The 22,701-nt window shown below is 38.5% G+C and overlaps 1 long non-coding RNA gene across 6 annotated transcripts in view; it reads left to right on the top strand.

The window, feature by feature from the left end:
* The window catches only part of LOC121044429 (uncharacterized), a 79,125-nt gene that overhangs the window by 13,872 nt on the left and 42,552 nt on the right, over nt 1–22,701 (top strand). For 5 of the 6 annotated variants that reach the window (XR_005797307.1, XR_005797308.1, XR_005797303.1 and 2 more), the window contains exons 2-3: nt 18,954–19,355; nt 19,771–19,846. This is a non-coding gene — a long non-coding RNA (uncharacterized LOC121044429). The remainder of the gene's footprint in view (nt 1–18,953; nt 19,356–19,770; nt 19,847–22,701) is intronic. The other variant, XR_005797314.1, reaches the window with a different exon arrangement.

Genomic DNA, 22,701 nt, shown 5'->3' with positions numbered 1-22,701 from the left:
TATGGCGCCCAGCAATGCACATTTTAGCATATGCCTTAGGTCATTCTGATGCATGCTAAAATTTGAGAAACACTGCTTTAGGGTGCCATTCTGGGTCATGGTTGGGAAAAGAATTTACCCCATATGGTACATATAGATTTTAATTAAGACTACTTACAGAGGGGTAGACAGGGTTAACAGAGCAAATGAGGGATGGTGAAATACTCAAAGACTAGCCACTGCCGTCAGACATGCCCACCTCAAGTTCTGAACGGGCGAAAAAAAGAAAGCATATTACCAGAGCCCTGAGAGACCTGTGCTCTGAAGGAGGAACCACTTGATGGGATCTGTCATCATGGGAAATACAAAACAGGGAGGACATAAGGAAGAAATACCCTAACTTCTCTCCTCTCATATTCTTTATCCAAACCAGCTACAAACCAGTCAGCAAAGGAGCCCCAAGGCAGGCAGTCCTCAGGACTCAGCTTCCCAGTTTAGGGAGCATGGCAGAGAAGGACAGAGAATAGATTTGGAAGCTGGGTGCAAATGGACAATAACCAGCAGCTATACTGTGAAGGCTGAGCAAAGAGGCCGACAGAAATAGGAGCTGAGCGCACTGTCATTAATATAGGCGGTAATTCGAAAGACAGATCAGGCATCTCCTCAGTGTCTCCTCTTCCTACTTCCAGTTAGAAGGACTGAAATAGTAGACACCAGTTTCAGATGAGAAAATTTTAGTGTCATTGAACAAATGGCTATCATGTGATTGGCACTGGACTGGGCACTGGGGATTCAGCTGTGACTAAAACAAAATTCTTGCTCTGATGTGCTAGTCTAGGGGGATGGAAAATAAACAAGTAGGTAATACTCCATGTGGATAAGCACTCTGGAGGATAAGATACAAGATTAGAAAACAGAGAGTGATGATGGGGAGGTTGCTTTTTTAATCAAGTTGATTTAAAAAAAGAAAAAGAAAAAAAAGAACTTCACTATGGGGGATGCCTGGGTAGCTCACTTGCTTAAGTGTCTGACTCTTGGGTTAAGCTCAGGGCATGATCTCCTGGTTCATGGGTTTGAGCCCCTGCATCTGGCTCTGTAATGGCAGCTGTGGAGCCTGCTTGGGTTTCTCTCTCTCCCTCTCTCTCTACCCCTCCCTCACTTGCTCTCTCTCTCTCAAAATAAGTGAACATTAAAACAAAACAAAACAAAACAAAACCAAAAAACAAACAAACCTCCCTAAGGGACATTTGAACAGAGAACTAAAGGGAATAAAGGAGTGAGCCTTGAAGATATCTGAACAAAGAGAGTTTCAGGCAGACAAAAGAATAATTGCATAGGCTCCTAAGGAGCAGAAGGAGGAATGGGAGATAATATCAAAGGTAGCAGGAGTTTCTTCCATTGTATTTCTAATCCCATAATGAAATCGGCTTGTTTATGGTTGGTATCCAGGGCTAAGCCCTAAGCCCTCTTTCTGTAAAGAAATAAGGTTTTTATTAATTGTATATTTACAGCAATACAAATTCACTGCATAAGATCTGGAACATTTAGAAACTGTTAACGATCTTTTTCTTTCTGTAAATCTTTGTAGTAGTTGTTTGTTTCTTATTTTTGGAAAGGGTGATATGTCCCATCCAATAAATCCCATCATATTTCATAATCTGAGAGTATTTTAAAATTTAAATAAACTTCTAAAAATTTTAGAATACTTTTAGATTTACAGAACAGTTGCAAAGATATTATGGAATTCTATTTCTGTATACCCCTCAACCAGTGTCTATTTTTAACATGTTACATTACCATGGTGCGTATGTCACAGCTAAGAAACCAGCACTGGTGCATATTCATTAACTAAACTCCACTCTGTTTGGATTTCACTCGTTTTTCCATAATGTCCCTTTTCTGTTCCAAGAGCCCATCAAGATACCGCATTACATTTAGTTGTCACATCTCTTTAGCATCCCCTGGTCTGTGAGAGCTTCTCAGGTTCTCCTAGTTGCTCATGACCTTGACAGTTTGGAGGAGTACTGGTCAATTTATTTGGAAACTACCTCTGAAAGAGGTTTGTTTAATATTTTTTCATGGTTAGATTGGGGTTATGGGTTTCAGAGAGGAGCACCACAGAGCTAAAGTGCCATTCTCATCAAATTATATCAAGCATACATGCTATCAACATGACGTATTTTTGTGATGATTTTAAACAAAGAATTTAACAATTACAGACTTGCATAGGGGATAAACACCATATATATATTTGGAAATGCAATGAGAAATTGGGTATTTTTGTAGTAAGGTAAGATGATATATTTCTGTACTTTGCATATATATACACAAACACATATACACGCAAAAGGATATAGTTTTTGCATACCTACATATGCTTTTTTAAAGTAAAAACTGACCACAAGATGTCGCTGTTAACTAATGTATGAGCAAGACGGTTGCTTCAAAGAGCAGTTAGGTTTTGCAAGGCATATGTGGTTAGAACCCATAATTTTAAAACTTTGGCAATAAGTAACCCCCAAAATGTTTCAGTTTTACAAAACCACTAGAATGTTTTGAGTTTGGGATGTTACATTTTTTGTCTTTGAGTTTCACAAAAAAATGTTCCCTGGAATTCACACCCAAGTCTATTTATTTGGAAATTTAATTTAAAACAATATGTTTTTTTTTTTTTAATGAAGTTGAATGCTCTATTCTTAAATAGAAAACAAATCCACAGAAATCACTCTGAGTTTATATTATCCTTTTGACCAGTAACAATAGCGTTATTTTCACTAATGAGGATTTCCTCAAGAAAAAAATTTAATAGAAAATGAAAGAGCATCATACACGATGCTTTACATAACTAGAATGGGCCTTATCCCCAAATAATAATTTAGAAATAAAATTATTAAATTTGGATCTTTTACTTTTCCACTACATAATTTTAAAAAATGACTCTGCATGTAAAGAGGAAAGAAGTCTATTTTTAACCCCCTACTTCCAGCATATCCATATTTAAACTTTCCTGGATATAACAATTTTAATTTCCAAAGCAGATCCTGTAACTCTGACTCTGCTATGGTTTTGCTGTTTACTCACCCTACTTTCTCTAGAGTCTTCTCTCCCCTTGTTTTTCTTCTGCCCCTGACAGTACCTTTCATTTGTTCCATTCTTTACGAATTTAGGGTAACCTTGTCCATTGTTGAATAGCATTAATGACCAGAAAGGTCTTAATAGTTGAGCTACCTGTCTACCTCTCTGTAGCTTTTACCCACTGGCCCTACTTTTGTCCTTGGGAACCATGCAAAGCTAAATTCTTTCTTGCTTTACATAACAGATTTTCAAATACTTGGTGACAATTGTCTTTTACTTCCCTAAGCTTCTCTTTCATTTTCCTAAACTCACCCAGACTTTTTGGCCATTTTAATATTAGTCCTGCTTTTAGATCTCCATCATCCTACCACTCTCTTCTGATATTATAGACTTGCAATGGTCTTCTTAAAATGTGAAGCACAGAACTGAAATTTAATATGGTAGACATAGCTGGAGGAGTGAAGAATGCATTGGGGCCGTTTTGGTAACCTGAAGACATTACCCACTTTATTAATTTATCAACCCTTTGTAAACCCTCTGCTAATGAAATACTGCCACCTGGGTTCCTAGTGGTCTGATGAGTGTGTGTGCATGTGCCTGGTGTCTGTGTGTGTGTGTGTGTGTGTGTCTGACTCCCATCTACCTCTCTAGCCTTATTCTGAACTTTAATGCTTCTGACATCTAGGTTATGGCTGACCAAGCAGAAAAAAAGTTTCACTTCCTCTTTTAATGACACAGGCCAAGATGTGTATGTTTGACATAAAATTCTCCCTCTCTCTCTCTCCCTCTCTCTCTCTCTCTATATATATATAGATATATACATGTATATGTATGTGTGTGTATATTTCTATATATCCAATGAGTTCTTATATCATTCATGTGGAATCTTTCCATGTGATTATCAATAGTACAGAAAAGGGGAAAGTCATATTTGCTAGATTTCTTTAATAATGTAGCCAAGGCAGGCCAACTGGAACTGGACTTGAAATCCCAAATGTTTGAATTATCATCTAGATTTAAAACCTAGGACCTAAATTAACTTATGAATTAACGAACTCTCTTGGAATACAACGCCTAAGCTGGACGGCTATATAAATAGCACACAATGGGATAGTAGGATAGTGAAGTGGCTTAGGATGTAAGGATAAGAAACAGATGGACTGGTTTCAAGTCTGTGTCTCCCGCTTACTAGCTATGATACTTGGGCAGCCCCCGTATTTGCTTTGATACCTACTCCCAGGGTCGGTGTCAGGGTTAATTGAGGTGAGGTATATAGGCTCTTAGTATAGCACCTGGTCCATAGAGTGCACTCTGTGAAATATAGCTATTATGATTAATAGCAAACAATTCTTAAATACATTCGTGCTTTCTGTATACATAGAATTGACATATTTAAAGAAACACATTGATGGATTTACAATGATACCAGAATACCTGGCCTCTCTGTAGTCCAGTTAGTGCTTATGAAAAAGCTGTCAAGAATTGGAGAATTGGCTTCCTGTGATGGGATAGAACTATCTCACAGAGGATTGATTTTTACCTGAAGCTTAATCAACAATCTAACCAAGTGATCTTTCTCCTTTCCTGAATGTGGCAATAGTAGCATTTGGCTCTGGTTTATTGGACCACCACATTTTAGTCTGCATGGGGTCACGACAGAGAGGGTAGCTAAACCTCCTTCTTTTCCCTCCTCACTACCTCTTCAAATTCTGGGTCTTCTTTTCAACTTGGGGCTCTCAAAAAACTGAGACTTGCTGGAGGAAAATAAAAACCTTCGTATGATAAACCACACTTTATTCCCTTGGTATTTTAGAAGATGGTTCCATTAAAATCAAGGCCTCTGTATTGGTTCCTTTAAATGAAGACAGTTTGGAGAATTTCAAAAGGCTTTCACCATTACCTCATTCCCATCCCATGGGTGCCTTTAAACAGCCAGTTCAGCAGGAAATCAGATGATGAATTTCTCAATAGTGTGTTATAAACTAAAGAACGACAGACTTTCCTCCCATGTCCAGTATCCATCGTTATCAGTCTTTCACCAGAAGTTCATCATCTGGCACAGGTCTTACAATATGTTGCCCCAACACAATTTGGCTCTGGCACAGTGACCATTTCATCTTCACTGATAATCTAGTGATTTGTTCCGACTGATTTGTCTGACACTAGAATATGTCACAGTTACCAAATAGATCTGCTATTATGAAATATGTATGTTATTGAGTTATTAGGAAAGCAGATTGAGCCATATTCACTTACAGGCTCTATGGTATCATGAAATTTAAATTAGGCAATTTGAAAAAATTTATTAATTCTTTTAGCAATTTACTACATAAGTTCTGTAGTCACAGGTATTTTGTCAAGTTATTCATACAGATATCCTGACTACAGTCCTGACTTAGGGAATCTGTAAGATCTGTAGGGGTTTCCCCTTCTTTTCTTTGGATCTTACTCTATTAAAGAGACAATTTTATCATACATAAAGCTAAAACTTTATTTTTGCATTGATAATTGGCACGCAAAAGATACCTTCTTAAGTCAGGGAATTTCAAATTTGGATCCATAGTTCCGTTCCTTTCCAGTTTGTGAGAACAATTTTTTCCCTTTGAAAGGAATCTATACATTAGCTTGAGAGGCAATACTTAGAGTGCATTTATAAGCAACAAGCACAATCTCATTAAGTTCTCTTTAATTTAATTTCAGTGATATTGATTTTATCTGAAGGACACATCATTCTTGATTTTTCTGATGTGCAAGACTGTACACAAATTGCTGTAAACCTCACTCTCTGGCCTTTTTCTCTCAGAGGATGGTTAAGGTCAGCGATGATGTATGTTCCAGGACATTGTCAGGAAGGACAGTAAAAAGTCCTCTCTAAAAGCTGTCCCCTTCACTTGTCTTGTTATAATTGGAGATGGGCGGGGGGTGGGGACTACCCACCAACATGGTTGCTGGCTCTAAATCTGTGTACCTGCTTCACTGTGGAGCTCAGCGCAATCTGAGCATTGGGACAGACTCTCTGTGGGCGTTGGTAGAAGTTCATCACTCAACCCTGTGCTTATAGACCATAAATGTTCCAGGAAAACATCACAGAGCACTGGGCCTGTTGACTCAATGGCCCCAGACTCTCAGTCAGTCCTCTTTGATATAAGTGAAATAATCTGGGTTCTAAAACACAATGCCTTTGCAATCCAATGGATCACTAAACAATTTATATGACGACGTTGACTCAGCTTCTAAAGTTGGTCGGTGAATACCAGGAGCGGTGTGCTGACTTACAATTGGAAGACAGACCTAGCTTTACTTCATGTTTGTTTTTTGTAAGATAGCTAACCAAAAGAACTACCAACTTTGGCACGTGAATACGAAATGGATATTTATATCACAATTCACTTATAAATGACAAATTCGTGAGAACAGGGAGGCTTATAATGATTGATCTCCCCATGTGCGCATGGCTCTGTAATGTTACAAAACTGACATGATTTTCCAAAGAAAAGCATGTTTTCCTTCTACTGAGTAGATCCCTCAGATTCTGCTCTCATTTATGCACTATGGGCATCAGCAGGGAATCTGGCAGAGAGACTCTCTGCTATTAATGACTTTGGACCAGGAAATTTCCTTGAAATTCTTATTGGCACTACAAATATCATCTTCACTTAATTTCTGGAGTTTATAGGACTTGTTGGATTTGCAATGGCTCATTTTAATTTGCGGTTCTAGATGATTTCCATGGATCATCATCAAAAACTGTGTGTTAAAACTCTGTCACTTAACTCTATTAGCTAATATGGATTAGAAGCCTTCCAATGAGGTAGAATGAATTGGCTATGGATCTATTTCCGCATCTGAACTTAAGCACTGAACTCCGGTAATGCCAGCAGCTCGTCACTGCCCTCGTCTTTGTTACCTGCCCTTCCCCCAGTGATCACACAGACAAATGTAGCTTGAGTCCCCTCCCCCTTCCTGTCCATCTGCCACATATTCACTTTTCACCAGCACTTAATTCTCTATCAAAATATTTTTCCAGGATGAGAAAAGAACCAACTTCCAGGCAAAAGAAAAAAAGTGATTCTAGTTAATGACTTCCAGATAAGAATTTGCTTATTTTCCTAATGGCCTACTGTGTCCTGCTAAGCTATCATGTCACAAACAGAATAGATAACTTTAATGGGAGAACTGCCTAAGGATCTTGGGACATAGCCACAGCCCCTTTGTCTACATAAAGTATTTTTTTTAAATAAATAAATTAATGGGAGCTGCAAACAAGTGGAATCCAAGAATAATATAACTAAGTCTTTGGGCAAAATATGTTTACAACATGTGAAATTAATATACATAAAATCTCTAGAGACTAAATGCATCATTTTTCATCTATCATGAGAAAACATTTTCTGTACATGGGAGACAGTGTGGAAAAAGGTGACTGTGGTGAGAACGCGTTTGTTCCCTCGAAGGCAAGATGGAGAATTCCAGTCTTGCATTGTGCCACGCACGCATCCCCCTGCTGTTTTCTGCCATAATTACCTGAGACACATCACCCAGCGCAGCCACTAATATGAAACCCCTGCTCAACAGAATGTAAGGACTACACAAACAGTAATGATGGTCTTTAGCTCACCACAGTGGGCTGACCACATCAAACGTGAATGGATAGTTGGTTTCCAGAATACTGTCAAATAACAGAAAACCATCTGTTGCTGAAAATAACATTGGGTGGTGGAAAAAGAGATCCCCAAATTGTTTTTTCCCTCATAATAATAAATGAAATACAGTAAAACTATTAATAAAAACACAATAGCAGACCGGAGCTATCATTTAAGAAAAACATTTCAGTATGTTTTATTATAGTTAACAGTTACAGAGAGGAAAAGTAAAAATTTGGGCAGAACTGTGGTTACCATTTTCAGAACTATGCTAACATGGAGAGTACCTCACCTGCCTCCAGGAAAACACTTCCTTTTTGCCTGTTTTTCTCAATCTGTAAATGATGCCCAAGGGGGATCTCTTTAAAGAGATACTGGGTTTAATGTTTGTAACGTGGTTTTTTGCCCCGAAGTTAAAAAAAAAAAAAAAAAAAAGTAAAGTACAAAGTATTATTATAGCATTTGTGGCATTTAAACCTATAATTAAAGTGACCAAACATTTTCCATACCCCCCCCTTACATTCAGTTCTTTACAAATTTTTTGCAAGTTCATAATTTGAAGCTAAAACTTTCCCCATTCTATTCATTAGTAGCTTGGAATCACTTAAAAATTATTCAAACAAGTTTATGTTTTGGTGATCTGTCTTGGATAATTTGAAAGCCACTGATGTTTCTATGTAAAGCAAAAATAATTCTGTATTTTGGATTAGACCTTAAAATGAAATGTAGCATGCAGGACACCAAAGGGAGCTTAAATTCAGTTGGGAAATAATAGTTTAATGATAATAATATCATTCATAGATTAAAACCATGATGTAAACATGTTCTGTTGCAAATTTTGCTTTGGAAATGCATTATTGATACTTGGATCAGTTCCTCCTCTCTCATTTGACTTATTACCTCATCAACTGGTTGTTTGAATGCTGTACAGAAAACCTAGAATATAATAATTGTTTTCATATTTTGAAAAAGATTATATTTCTAGAAACAAGATAGATTCCAAAATTTTCCCTTACATTATGCTTCTTCATCGTTTAAGAAAAACAGTAAGCATGTAAACTTTTAAGATGAATTATGATCTTATAAACATACACTATAACAAAATTCCATCAGAGATTAATGATAATATTTTAGTTTTTGCTCTTTAACACTTAAGCAATAGATATTATGAGGCGGGGGTACAGGATGAGGGCGGAGAGGAGGAAGGTGAATAATCCTTTCAACTTTAGGTATTACATATACATTTCTTTTATATTTGTTTCAAATCCAGTAACCAGAAAGTGCAACTGGCCAGGCTATTCATTTTATGTTGTCAATAAAAGGAACCAGCGGATGAAGACTTGTTTTTTTTCATTCTCAGAGGTTTGGTAAAGATACTGCATATTTTGCACACTTAAGAGCACAGATTATCATATGTTTTTTTGAGAATATTCCATGTTCCACTGGATCAGGCAAAAGCAGCACCAAAGAATTAGACACAGAGAGTTATTTCAAGGAATTGAGAGAAGCAGAAAGTAATTTCAATACAGCGTGTTGAATGATACCTTGAAAGTAAATTTTCAGGGTTTGGGCAGTAGCTGGAGGAGAAAGTTGTAACAGCCCTGGACAGTCGGCAAGGACAGTTTAGAGGATGGTGAGCTACCTCAGACCTTTTCCAGTGAGTCTCCAAATGCTCTGGAATTTAATGAGATCCTTGTTTCTCATAGTATGGTCCAGGGACTGGCATCATTGCATTTCCTGGAAGCTTGTTGATATACAGAATTTAGGCACCCAATCCAGACCTCCTATATTTTAGGGATTACTAGGCAATTCATGTGTACATTAAGTTTGAGACACATTATCCTAGATTCTGTCTTCTTAATAACCTTCAAACCCAGCTGAAAACAGGCATTTGTATTTCCTTCTATGTTTGAATTTTGGGAAGACACCTCTCAAAGAGCGCCTCCAGTTCATGCAAAGTGTTTCAAGCGGAAAGAATGGGCCCCAGATAACCCTTGATTCTAATTCCCCACAGCCTCCTCGTGAGTAAAATGGTTCACAAGTTCCTGTTTGCCAAGGGCACGTGAAAGAGATAATAAGAGGCCTGGGGATCTGAAGCTGGAAAGGATCAAGAGGGCAGCTCGTGGAACAGAGGCCCCTTCTATCTCAGTCTTAGAAATTTCTCCCTATGCTCAGACACCCTCCAGGAAGAGGTGAGGAAGAAGGGTGATGCGGAATGGGAGAATTAGCACAGGGCAGAGTCTTTGATTTAGCCAGCTCATCTGAAAGAGACCAAGTTTTAACCAGAAGAAACTGGTTTGCCTTGCAGGGTGAAGTTTATAAGGTTGTTCTCTATTAGCAGATAAGGACTAGGAGCAAAAATAATTCTTTTCTGCAAAATAAAACTGTACTTTTGTACACCTGATTAATAATATGACCATTTTAAACCACAATATAAACAAGAGAGATCTTTGCTTAAAATCCTTTAGTGACTTCTTACGGCTACGGAATTTTAACTTGGCACACATCATTTTATTTGGTTCTTGCCTTCCTCTCTAACATCACTTCCTAAAACCAGCAATGGAGACTGGAAAAAAAAAAAAGTGTTATAGAAACAGAAGGAAATTTCAATGCAAGTTCTAAGCCAGTTAGACCTCTTGGCATGTGTGTGTATATGTATGTGTCTGTCAGTTTGTCTGGCCGTAATACATATGACAACATTACTCCTTTACCAGTTAACCCTGACAAAAATAACGTTGCATTAAAAAATCATCCCCAAACTGAACAGGAGGGAAAATAGCCAAATATACAACTGGCATCAGAATCATATGAACAATTTGTTACAAATTCAAATTCTTGAAACAAAATTGGCTTAAAACACTAAACCGCTTGTACTCATTGATCTGCACATTGGCTGAACCTTTTCGAAGCTGGGCTTGTTTGGGTGGTTCCACTGGTCATAACTGGACCCACTCCGGCTTCTGAAGCCAGCTTGGTTAGGCCAGCGGTTGTTCCACCCCACGGTTGATATCCTCCTCAGCAGACCAGAGGCTAGCCTAAGCTGCCCTTCTCACTGTGCTGCCAGAAGTTCTAATCTACAGAGCCCATCGGGAGACAGATTATAAACCTGCTTATGTCATTGATGCCAACATCTCCCTGACCAGAGATAGTCACAGGAAAACACCCTTTGTCAAGGAGTGGGAAAGTCTGCTCCTCCAACTATAGAAAAGCACTGCCAAAGTTACAGGCCAAAGAATATGGATGGATAATTCAATAACTATGGATGGAACAAAGAACAAAAAAAGTAATCCACTTCGACACAAATCTCCTCTTCAAAATAACTGACACCACATCATAAGGATCTAGCGATTAGTAACAATTAGCGATGCAAATCTAGCCCAGTGGTGGTTAATCTCTCCACAATATGTTCCCATGATCAAATCCTGTTTTGATTTTCCTATCTTTTAGAAAAAGTTATGTATAATTATAAAATTAATCACCAAATTATGTTTAATAATTTACACATTTATAAATTCAATTGTATTACTTTCATGTTCTAGAGAGGGGTCAACAAACTATATAGCCTGCAGGTCAAATCTTGCCAACCATCTGATTTTGTAAATAAAGTTTTATTGGATCACAACTACTCTCATTTGCTTACCTATTGTCTATGGCTGATCTTGTATATAGCTACAACAGCAGAGTTGAACACTTGTGGTAGAGATCATGTTGCCTGCTGAAATATTTACTGAAAAAGCTGAAAATATTTACTCTCTCACCCTCTATAGAAAACTAGACACTTCTGATTATCATATTTAAGGCACAATTACCAGTTAATTCTTCTTAGATACCACTAACGATTATCTTCTTTCAAAAAGAAGAAAGCTTTATTAACAGAACCAGGATTGCAAAGCACATCTGGCTGACTCCAAGGCCAATGCTTCTTCCAGGATACCATACTGTGTCCACAGTATTTATTCTACTTTTAAGAATGCTCTCCATTCTGATATGGGAGGGAAAAGAGAGGGACCTATATGTCACTTACATTAGAATCATGTGAAAAATTTTTTGAAAATTCAAGCTCTTGAAACAAACTGCATGCTTGAGACTTTGATACCTTTTTAAAAAAATTTTTTAATGTTTATTTATTTTGAGAGACAGAGCATGAGCAACAGAGGGGCGGAGAGAGAGGAGACACAAAATCTGAAGCAGGTTGCAGGCTCTGAGCTATCAGCACACAGTCAAACACGGGGCTTGAACCCATGAACCGTGGGATCATGACCTGAGCCAAAGTCGGACACTTACCCGACTGAGCCACCCAGGTGCCCTGACACTTGGCTATCTTAACAAATGTCATAGGTGATCCTTATTTACATGAAAAAGAAGGAACAAGAGGTGTAAGTGAAAGAAACAACTTATGATGTTGGATTTGAGAAGAGTCGTAAAAGCTTCACATCATTATGGTAGTTCATAGAGAATCAATGAGGCAGGGGAAAAAAAGGACTGCTAGGGAGAACTAAGACCTTGATCTGAAGTCGTCTAAAATATATCTGGAGTACATTATATTCCAGCCCTTCCTCAGTTTCTCACTTTGGCTCTACTTTTGTTAATTATGATTTTCATGTGAGTCTCTAATCCAGAAGTAATTCAGATACATAGAAAACTTGGAAGGACAAGGGTAATGTCTGCATGCTATAGACACAGATGTCTGCTTTATGAATGGAATATTCTAACAGCCCACTTTTCCAAAAAGCATTTGGGCAGGTTTTAACGACAAAATGTGATGCAACATTAATGCAGTAGAAATAGATTATCTTTGTGTATATCTATATTGTGAACTTTCTTTTGATTTGAAATGTTGAATATGACTTTTCTTTTTGTTTAAAAATTTCAGTAAAGGGAGGCACCTGGGTGACTCAGTCGGCTGAGTGTCTAACTCTTGATTTCAGCTCAGGTCATGATCCCAGGATCATGGGGTGGAGCCCCATGTCAGGCTCCACACTGAGTGTGGAGCCTGCTTGACATTCTCTCTCTCTCTCTCTCTCTCTCTCTCTCTCTCTCTCTCTCTCTCTTTCTCTCTCTCTCTCCCCCCTCCACCTTGGCCCCTCTCCCTTGCTCTCTCTCTCTTTCTAAAATAAATAATAGTAATAATAATAATAAAATAGAGAAAGAGATTTCAGTAAAGAAATAAACCTAGACAAATTGTTATTAGCATTCCATTTCCCAGGTTCAGAAAGATGTCTAGAGTGGGCTCCAGCCTCTAAGCTGCAGGGCTTGCTCAGAGTCATTGGAAACAGTCTTACTACCACTGCCTAATTGGCATAATAGGAGCAGTGTTGCTTTTCCCGCCCAAAAGCCACATTAGGCACTGAAAATCTTTCATAAAAACTGGAGAGTCCCTGCCCAAAGAGATGCCTGGCAACTGGTCTTTCCCAATTCAAGGCTTTCTGAGATGCAGAGACAAAAATAGCCCAACTCAAGCCACAACTAAAGAACATTCCAGTGAGAAAATTCTCAGAATAATATTCTGAAAAGCTTAGAGTATGCTTTCCTTCAAGTATGAGGAAAAATTAAAGATACCTGACATGCATCCTCAAATTTGAAAATAGACACATGTTTCTCTTCTGGTAGAGAGATTTCTGAGGCCTGGAGGTTTAATGGAATGGGCTATGCCTTCTGGTTTTCAAGGGCCCATGTGTCTGGGAAGAAGATGGGGCAACTTTATTCCTGACCCAGTTCTCTGAAGTTTTTTAAGAGTCCGAGAGAGGATTGCATTGGTTTTTTTTGTGTGTTTGTGTGTTTTTAATGTTTATTTATTTTTGAGGAGATGGAGACACAGAATCCGATGCAGGCTCCATGCTCCAAGCTGTCAGCACAGAGCCCGACGCAGGGCTCAAACTCACAAACCATGAGATCATGACCTGAGCCGAAGTCAGACTCTTAACCGACTGAGCCACCCTGATGCTATATGCAAAGGAGCATGAAGGTTAGTGGTGGGCATGAGCTGAAGAACTACTCAGGAGGTCATAGAGGTCAAGTGGTTAGGCATTCATACCAGAGACAGGATTGATGATTCTATACCTTTGGCCTGTCAAAGGGAGTCAGGGCTGTCCTTTGGAGACCGCAAGGAGAAGAAAAAAGGAAAGGTGAAGAAAAAAATATGCCCAAATATCACCTAAGCGTCATGTTAATAGAAGATACTAGAAGAAGATGAGAGCAGTCAATACCAGAGTGAGGCCAGAGATATTTCTCTGTCACCAACACTATTTTTGCTTCACCATGCCCCCAATAGCAGAGAATAAGTACCTAGAAAGGGAAGAAGATGGGGTTTCTTTGAACCAGAACCTGCCGCCTTCTTCCAAGAGCTGAGGAGGGAAGATTTCTAGTCTGTGGTGGATCAGGGAAGGGGATGATCCTTGAACTGAACTGACATTAAAATTTTTACAACACGGACACCTGGGTGTCTCAGTCGGTTAAACAGCCAACTTTGACTCAGGCCATGACCTCACGCTTTGTGAGCCCCACGTCAGGCTCTGTGCTGACAGCTTGGAGCCTGGAGCTTGCTTCGGATTCTGTGTCTCCCTCTCTCTCTCTCTGCCCCTCCCCTGCTTATACTCTGTCTCTCTCTCAAAAATAAATAAACATTAAAAAAGAAATTTTTTTTTTTAATTTTTACAACAAAAAGGAATATATACCATAGCAAACAGAGAAATCTCAGCTAGTAACTGGAAATAATTTCTGGGAGAAAATTCTCCATGGGTCTCTTGCATTTCTGCACTTCTTTCAAACAGAGGCACTTTGTTCTGGACTACCTTTTCAAAGATAGCTGTATAATAAATAGCACTGAAGACAGATACAGTGTCTCCTGATGCCAAAGGCCAGTATAATAAAACTAATGTCTCCCTTCAGAGCAGTAAGCCGATTTACTGCCCATACTAAAAGATTTGGGTTCTGTTAGCTTGGAGTCCCTCTCCTACAACATCACCTACTATGTGTGCAGGTGTAATATGGTCGTCTTTAGGTCACTCTGTGAGGATTGAGACTTATGTAACTAGCACAAACATGATAATCCTCTGGCAACTACCACTGCTAAGAGTAACAACAATCTGTCTCTTAGCTCTGACCAAGGTGTCTTGTATCCTCTACCACTAACAGTGAAACTGTGGCAGGCTAATTGGTCTCATTTTTTTACAGTTCTTGATGGGGAGTACACAAGGGTGTGTATATCAGGGGATGTGCAAAAAGGGAACCTTTGTGCACTGTTGGTGGGAATGTAAACTGGTACAGCCACTATGGAAGACAGTATGGAGGTTCCTCAAAAAAGTAAAGGTAGAACTACCATATGACCCAGCAATTCCACTTCTGGGTATTTATCTGAAGGAAATGAAAATATTAACTCAAAAAATGCACTCCATGTTCATCCTTAACATTATTTACTATAACCAAGAAAAATGGAAGGATTCTTGGCTACTTTTCTTGAATTAGTGATGTGTTTATTGAGTTCCAGAGACAAATGTAAAATTTTTCGCATCAGACTTAAGTATCTTAATTCCCTAATTTCCTGTTAATAATATCCATCAAAAGCATTACATTGACTTTTTCCAAGTTGTTACTCAGGGGGAGATGTGTATCTATATGTTCTTATTTTGACGTATTTCTTGTTAAAACTTACAATCTTTACACGATTTCTTTTTCCTCTGAGAGCAACTGAATTATGAAAAAAACATAGCTATGAAATTGATTTTAAGTGAGGTAGCCAAGAATCCTTTCCAGTGGGAGTGGTAACTTCAATTTTCAGATGGTTTTTATATAAATTGTCCCATTTGATTTTCACAAGAACATTAGATAGCATGACAGGCATTTTTATATACATTTCCCTAAATTAATTTTTTCAGGCTCTCGAGTGGGCTATTGTGGGGATTAGAAATTGAATCGAGAAGGACCTCACACCCTTTAATTGTTCAATAAATCGTAGCCATCATTGCTACTGTTTCACGTGGGTGAGAAGTGAGACTCAGGGTGATTAGGGCTTGCCACAGTCTCCTAACACACAGTCCAAAGTACCTCGCAGGGATCTCCACTTAATTTTTCCCTTCCCAAAATGGGGATTGACTTACCAATAGAAAAGCAACATGAATAATCGCACTGATAGTATTCTACTTGAGGGACCTCAGGGTTTTAAGCTCAACATTTTTACTTCTGGACAAAGGGGCTCTGCCGAGTCCCTGATCCCATCAACTCCCCACACTCACAGTGTTGATCTTCAGAAGACAAAGAAAAAGGGGCGCCTGGGTGGCTCAGTCGGTTAAGCGTCCGACTTCGGCTCAGGTCGCGATCTCATGGTCTGTGAGTTCGAGCCCCGCGTGGGGATCTGTGCTGATGGCTCAGAGCCTGGAGCCTGCTTCAGATTCTGTGTCTCCCTCTCTCTCTCTGTTCCTGCCCTGTTCATGCTTTGTCTCTCTCTGTCTCAAAAATAAATAAACATTTAAAAAAAAAAAAAAGAAGAAGAAGAAGAAGAGAAAGAAAGGAATCCCCTAGTCCTTTTCTCTTAAAGGTGGAGGAAAACACCTTTCGAAACGGCTGCTGCTGTCAAAGTCCAGGCCTTGATTTGTGAAGCTTGGTCTTGGAAAAGTACTAAATAGTAGTAAGATGGATTTACATTCGTAAACTTTGCTTCCCCTAAATGGGAGGAGAAAGACCACTCATGGGAAACAAAGACACCAGTCCTGCATCAAGACAATGTAGAACAGTAAATTAACTGCACACAAGCTCGGAAACTCAGTGTGAATGTAGGCCTAGAAATTTTATTTTAAGATAGTTTGAAGAGTCAAAAAACTCCCAGAGCCTATTCATCAGTCTTCACACCTCCTCTTTACCTGAGTCATGCACGTTGCTGGGGAAAGAAAAGCCACAAATGCAAAGGCAGTGAAGTTGGTTGGAGACCAGTTGAAAGAAAGGTCTCCTAAACCTAACCTTCTCCAGATGGGAAGATGTAAGTGTGAGAATTTAAATAAACTCAGATGCGGCCATTGAAAATCTGCTCAATATGCAGAGAAGACACGTGCAACATTTTCCAGAATATAGCAGTAAAAAGTTTTCTTATTTAAGAGGAAAACCATCTTAAGCATTCCCAAATAAATTAGCTTTGACTATTTCAAGCCATGGGAGAACCTGGTAATAATCATTCTTATGACCCACTGTCTGTCTGCTCACATTTCTCACAGAATTTTCCTGCTCTTTTAATTACATCTGTTTACATTTTTATCTGGCCCCAAAGAGGACTCAGTGTTGTCTCTTCACTTTCTGGCCTCGGTTCCCATTGACATCAGATTTCTCCATGTGAAAATCAAGCAAAGTGTATAAAATAAAAGTACAGCATGAATGACTTTTATCAATTTGCTTTGTTTTAGTGGCTTTTCCTATATAACGACTTTGCAACTCAATTTGTAACTTCAAGCAGTAGTCTCATTTGAACTGGGAGAGAAAGATCATGTCAGGTGTTGAGAAGCCACAGGGAAGGTGAGGGGGGTTGAGTTGATAAAATAGGAAAGAGGCTAATAGGCCCATATTCTTATCCTAGAAGCTTACCTACCATAGAAGAAGCCTGGCAGATGCCACAGGGTGAGGTCAGCAAGGACAACTGGGCACTGGATTTGAGGACTGAGGCCAGGAAAGTGGCCCAACGAGGCACAGACCCCAATCAATTGATCTGAGCAACAAAAAAGTATCTGGGCATAAAGTCTTGAGGGACCAGGAAAAAGCTAGAGCAAATACTCCGTGAGTCTCCCAAAAGCCTTTTTTGAAAGAGCGGCTATGAAACATTAAGAGGAATTTTAGGTGGCTCAGTCGCTTGAGTGTCAGACTCTGGATTTCGGCTCAGGCCATGATCCCAGAGTTGTGGAATCGACCCCTGCATCGGGCTCCACCGTGGTTGGAGCATGCTTGTGATTCTCTCTCTCTCCTTCTGTCCCCCGCCCCAAAGTAAAAAAAAATAATTAAAGAGAGGAATTTAGGTGTGTCTGGTATTTTAGCAAACATCTCAGGGCGTATACATCTAGATGTGTATTGTCCAGCATATGAATCACCAAACAAAATTAATCTCTAATCCACTGAGGCTGCTGTTAACAAGCTCAGTTTTGAAATTCCTATGTTAAAGTTGCTTTTACAGCCCACTTAGCACACAGTGAGGTCAATGATATTTTTCACAGAGAAGGCTAGCAGAATTCATGTTGCGTCTGCTTTTTCACTCTACTTGTTCACACTTGTTCACACCTCACCCCTACACTCACCATAATCTCATGTAAAGGCAAAAGACTAAATTAGCTATTTATTACCTGTTGTGGCAATCAGACATTTTGAAATTAAAATGTAGAACTGCTGCCTCATTTACACCCTCAGATCACTAATAGTGGCCTAGTGAGAGTGGTACAGAACGAGTCCAGGCATGGAATAGCTCATTCCCAGAAGGCATTAGAAAGTTCAAATAGTTACAAAGGTTTATATGAGACTGCATCTCACTGAAGTGGCTTGAGTAACCCCAGTGAATGTTCTGAAAAAATACACTTCTCATCATCTTACTTTGCATGTCCCAGTTGCATTGACTGGACTGCCATTGGCCCTCTCCATATACTTGCATGCTGGCCGAATCCCTTCCCAGGACCACAAACAGAAGGCAGGTTGATGTGCAGAATTCTTAGCCAAATAGGTACTAAGTGCCAGGGAGGTGCTGCTGATCTGAGATAGGGTCTCCTATTACCTCAGTGCCTAATTCAGTACTCTGGCAAAATGTTTTCAAAACTTGAATATTCACTGTTCTCAGTTCTTTCCCATTAATATCTTTCCAAGACACTTCATTTGTAGGAATTATACCTTCTAGAATGTTAGACCACCTTTCCCTACCACACACACACACACATTCCTGACCAGCTGTTTTCTATCTTTATAGTTTCCAAAGAGATGTACAAGCAGAGAGAGTCATAGTAGTAATAGCCATTGGGTTGTGGGGAGTGAAGAGAAATCTCAAAATAAGGCACCCGTTTAGTAGTTACCTAAGTTTCTAGACTGATGATTTACTTCTGACACAGGAAAAATAGCAGAGAGGAAAACTTTTACCTATTCTTAATTGTCAAAATAAGCTTGGAGTACCTGTTGCAATTTTCTACCCAATTCTCTTAACTTTGTAGTTTATGAAAATTCTTCATGGATACTCGTAATGGGCTTATTGTCAATTCTGGTTTAGAGCGCTCTAACTTTTGTGATTTTCCTCTGCCTTCACAGATATTTTTGTGCAGAGTTGAGACCAGCTGGATCCTGGGCTGCAGACCATATGCCATTTACAGCAGAAACCTCTTTCCCCTCTGGTCCTGCTTACAATTACTCCCATCTTCTGATTTCCTGGATTTTGGCACCTCAGTACAATTTTTACATCTGCTTCTTAACTGGGTTGGTGACCCTCCCTTTCCAAGCTTCTTGTACATTGACTCTGCACACACTTCTGGGATCTGTTCATTTCTTTGGATTTGGTGACATCTATCCCCATCTCTTAACCTACTATCGTTCCAGTTTTTGTACCGATACAATGACTAAACAGACTTGCCCATCACCACTGAATCACAGCCAAACAAAGGGTAGTAATGATTATTTTGTAATACCACAGTCTATGTATAGTCCTTGAATCAGGTGAGTTTTTCTTTCTGGAGTGTAAGTATTATATTATTATTATGTACTTATTAATGTTTTTGTGTGCAGCCTATGGCCTTTTACCACTAAAGACAATTTCCCCTTCATGGGCGCTAAATAGAAAATGTATTTATTTAGGCAGGGGCCTTAGTGAGATCTGGATTGCCAGAGAATATCTTATATTTGGAAAAAAATACAAAATTATACATGAGATCATTTGAAGACCTATGTGAAGAACTGAAGCAAGACTATGAAGTGTGGTGTAACAAAAAATTATTGGGTTAAGATCTGGAGCTTTTATGTTTACAGTATTATTGTAAACCTAATCTACTGAAACTAAATTGATTCATAGGATGGATATCTGGTCATGCTTAATTGTATTAGTTCTCACCTTTCCTTCTCTTTTTGGACTCAGAGGTGGGAAGAAACAAGAATTTTGATGTGCTTGGTGCTCTCGCCCAAGCACTGAAGCACTTTACAAGGGAACAAAGGTTTGTGCTTTTGAAATGACCTCACAGTGGATCTAACAATGTACCAGTTAAATCTTATTCCAGAATGCAATTATTTCATTGTTAAAATGAAGCACAGTGAGTTAGCTGCTGTTAGCAGCTGAAAAAATAGCATCACTGATTTGGAGAACTTAGAGAATTCTTCAGACATCCACCAAAAAATCAGAAGGCCAGCACCCTGAGCAATGAGGTCACGATCTTTAAGGTGACTACTCTAGTAATATGTTTTCTGTGTGTGTCCTGTCTCTCTAACTCTTTAAACTTTTATCATATAGTTAAAAACATCTACATTATTTATATATTTCTATGGAGCAGTATACATTTCTTTATGCATCTGATTTCACAATCCCTTTTGGATTAAAAAAGGCATGAGAAACAAACAGCATACTTTTGAGTTGTCATGTAATTTGTTCAGTTACATATCTTTTTTCCCTTTGTGAAGGGATTTGATATTTTTATTTATATTTTTCTTTAAGTGTCCCCTTCTTATTCTTTGGAATATGAGGCCAGCATTCTTTAAGATATTATGTCTTTGAATCTGAAGTCTTAATCTGATGTGATTTAGTTTCTACATAGTTTATACATGTACATCACTATATTTCTAGATACCTAATTTAAAAAAAAATTTAAGCTTATTTATTTATTGGAGAGAGAGAGACAGAGACAGAGAGGGTGGGGGGAAGGGCAGAGGGAGAGGAAAAGAGAGAGAATCCCAAGCAGGCTCTGCACTGTCAGCACCGAGCCCGACGTGGGGCTCAAACTCACAAACCGTGAGATCATGAACTGAGCCGAAACCAAGACTTGGATGCTTAACCGACTGGGCCACCCAGGCCCCAATACCTAATTTTTGAAACTGATTTTGTTTGCTGCTGTATAAAACATTTAATTGGATTTATACTACTAATGAACAAAGACACTGAGGTCTTTTTATTGTGTTTCTCTGTTTCTTTTTTTTTCTTTATTTTTTTAAATGTTTCTTTTTTTTTTAATGGCACCTTTCTTTCCCCAGAAGAGTCTAAATTTCAGAACATACGGTCTGCCAACTTTGTTCCATTTCACTGCTGCATTGATACTTCATTGTGATGCTATATTGGGAGAATTCATATATATTGAACAGGGGCTGCCCAGAGTGTGTGAGATGAGCCGACAACAATAGCATATGACCAATAATGAATTAGAGAGAAGACAGCAAAAACAGAACTTAGGGAACTAGAAATAAGATTAAAGTACAAAATGCAAGTACACACCTGAGAAATTAGTTTTAGTTCAGCAGGACTATCGTTTGATTTTCACAAAGCAGACTCTGGATGCTGTCAAGTCTAAGTCTTTACTGGCAACAAAATTTTCTGCAACGGATAGTATTATATGCATTGGAAAAACATCATTAGTCACAATTAGTTATCAACAAACTGTGAGTTCTTTGACGGCAGCATCTCAGCCTATTCTTTGAATAATCTGAAATATTGAATGATCTATTAAAAACCACTTCCTCAACCCTACTAGATATTATTGTTCATGAACTAGGATGTCCTTGGCATTAGAGAGTTCAGCGTTGCAGAAGGGAAGGCAGACAGTAAGCAGGAGCCACAGATCATTATGACCCGGTCTCAAAAAGTTTGCATTTATACAATCCATCAATAAAAAATTTTAAGGCATGCTCCCCACTATATGTATTTTTTTATGTATTTTTATTCATAAATGTTGTATGCATACCTCGATTAATCCTTATTATCTCAAGTTACAATTCATGCTAAAAGAAAGGTTCATTTTCAATGACTTTTGTTATAAATCCACCTTCAAATAGTATTCTTAGTTATTTCAATTTTTGGTCTGGTTTCCTTAGATAATAAAATTATCTTAGCAAATGATTTTTAATGTGAGCTCTGCCATTTTTTTGCTCACATGTGCTTCCATTATGGCCTCATGTTTAATCCATGGTTTCTTTGCAGAAACTTTTAAAAGCCACCCTTTAAAGGCTTACTTCAGAATTTTAACTTGATAACATGATATGTAAATCTAATTATCTGGGCACACACCAGATTGCCATGGGTCCTCTGGTACAGTCCCTGCAAGACGAACCCCCTTAGCAAGCCTTCATAGGACACAGCAGGCACAGACCCATGTTGCAAAAATCTCTTACATATACAGATAACTTTTGTGGTTCCTCCCAAACTCATGTGCAACGCTCTTCTATGTAACACCACTATTCACTAATGAACCACCTAAAAGATCAGCACACAGAACTGCATTTTCCATTTGAAAAAGTCTGTGAAGAAAAATGCCAATGAACAATTTGATGAAAAAAAATTTAAGGTAAGACAATTAACAAAACACAGAGTTTGAATGTGGAAAGAGCTAAAATTTGTCCATATGGGGGAAAATAATCAGTCCACCAAAATACAGAACACAGATACTATAGTAGTAGAAAGATGTAAGAAGAGAAAGACCTTGAAATGAGGTTAATGGAAAGTTTATGAATCTTTTTGTTTCTTAATTTTGAATCTTTATGAGTTTTTTTTTTTGCTGGGGGTGTAAAACATTTAAGTTCTACTCTCTTAGCAAATTTCAGTTATATAATGCGTGTTATCCATTATAGTCACCATGTTTTACATTAGATCCTCAGAACTTATTCATCTTACAGCTAAAAGTTTGTACCCTTTTATCAACTTCTACATATTTCCCCCAGCCTCCGGCAACTGGCACTAGTTTCCTACTCAGTGCTTTTGTGAGTTTAACCTTTTTTAAAAAAATTCCACATATAAATGATACGATGCAGTATTTGAATTTTCTTTCTCAGACTGACTTATTTCAATTTGCACTGCCCTCAAGTTCCATCC

Source organism: Herpailurus yagouaroundi, unplaced genomic scaffold (assembly GCF_014898765.1).
Source record: "Herpailurus yagouaroundi ecotype Mexico unplaced genomic scaffold, PumYag 29, whole genome shotgun sequence".
Classification (NCBI taxonomy): domain Eukaryota; kingdom Metazoa; phylum Chordata; class Mammalia; order Carnivora; family Felidae; genus Herpailurus; species Herpailurus yagouaroundi.
Note: the sequence above shows the minus strand (reverse complement) of the source record. Positions and strands in the feature narration are given on the sequence as shown.